Source organism: Durio zibethinus, chromosome 5, assembly GCF_047325235.1.
Source record: "Durio zibethinus cultivar Kanyao isolate XHJ-2024 chromosome 5, ASM4732523v1, whole genome shotgun sequence".
In the NCBI taxonomy this organism is placed as follows: Eukaryota; Viridiplantae; Streptophyta; class Magnoliopsida; order Malvales; family Malvaceae; genus Durio; species Durio zibethinus.
This window is the reverse complement of record NC_143166.1, coordinates 22,663,368-22,664,515: the sequence shown is the minus strand read 5'-3', so window position 1 is coordinate 22,664,515 and position 1,148 is coordinate 22,663,368. Positions and strand designations below refer to the sequence as shown.

The following is a 1,148-nucleotide window of genomic DNA, read 5'->3' as shown; positions in this document are numbered from 1 at the left end:
TGAGTTGATCTTTTTAGCTCTTGAGCTTAAGGTTACCCATAAAAGGATTAGGAGGGAGAAACAAATCAATCCTATTATCATTATGGTCAAATGAGACATTAGAGCCCTTAGGGATTATACTATGCTCGATCTTAATGTTTTTTTGCCTAACATTAGGAGGCCAACGATTCGAGCAAATAATTTTTAGATTAAATCTGTAATCATCCAAATGATACAACAAACAATGTAATTTGGTGGTCATTCAAGTGATAATTTGAATACTCATCTTTAGGATTTCTTGGAGATTTGTGATACATTTAAACATAATGGTGTTATTGAGAATGCCATTAAGCTTAAATTATTTCTATTTTCCCTTAGAGATAAAGTCAAGAATTGGTTAGCCTCGATGCCACTAGATTTTATCACCACTTGGGATGATTTAGTGTAAAAGTTCATGATTAAATTTTTTCCTCTAACCAAGATGGCTAAGCTTAGGAATGAGATCTCTACATTTTCCCAACATGACTTAGAGACCTTGTATGAGGCTTAGGAAATATATAAGTAACTCTTGAGACGGTGTCCACACCATGGACTATCGAAATGGCTAAAAATCTAGATCTTTTATAATGGGTTAGTACTTTATACTAGGACCTTTTTAGATGCTGCATCAAGAGGTGCTTTGATGAGTAAGACTTATGACATTGCTTATAAGCTTATTGATGACATGGCAATTAATAATTATCAGTGGTTAAATGAGAGACAACATCCTAAGAAAGCTTTTGGGATGTAGAACTTAGTGAGCTTACAACGCTTAGTGCTAAGGTAGATTTTCTAGCCAAATTTGTAGAGTCTTTACACTGTAAGGTTACACTTTTAGAGCCAAGTTCTAGTCATTCTAGGTTTACTTATACCCATAGTTCCATAGCTATGTATGAGGTAGGTCACTGAGGGGAGTCATGTCTAAGCACCCACTTAGAGACAATTCAATTTGTAAGATAAAACTCTAAGTAGCCTAATAACCTTTATGCTTTCATATCCAACCCAAGTTGGAGGAATAACCTAGTTCAGTCTATCTAGTCTATGTAGGTACCATAACAGCCTTAATACACTAGACCACCTTACCCACCTAGCTTTTAGCAGCCACTTTTTTAGCACTAGCAGCCTTCATA

At 35.4% G+C, this 1,148-nt stretch overlaps 1 non-coding gene across 1 annotated transcript; it reads right to left on the bottom strand.

The window, feature by feature from the left end:
- Positions 1 to 466: 466 nt before the first annotated feature.
- LOC149518840 (small nucleolar RNA R71) lies at positions 467 to 573 on the bottom strand. Its single transcript, XR_016342552.1, has one exon. It is a non-coding gene; the product is annotated as a small nucleolar RNA R71 (small nucleolar RNA).
- Between the last annotated feature and the right edge of the window lie 575 nt (positions 574 to 1,148).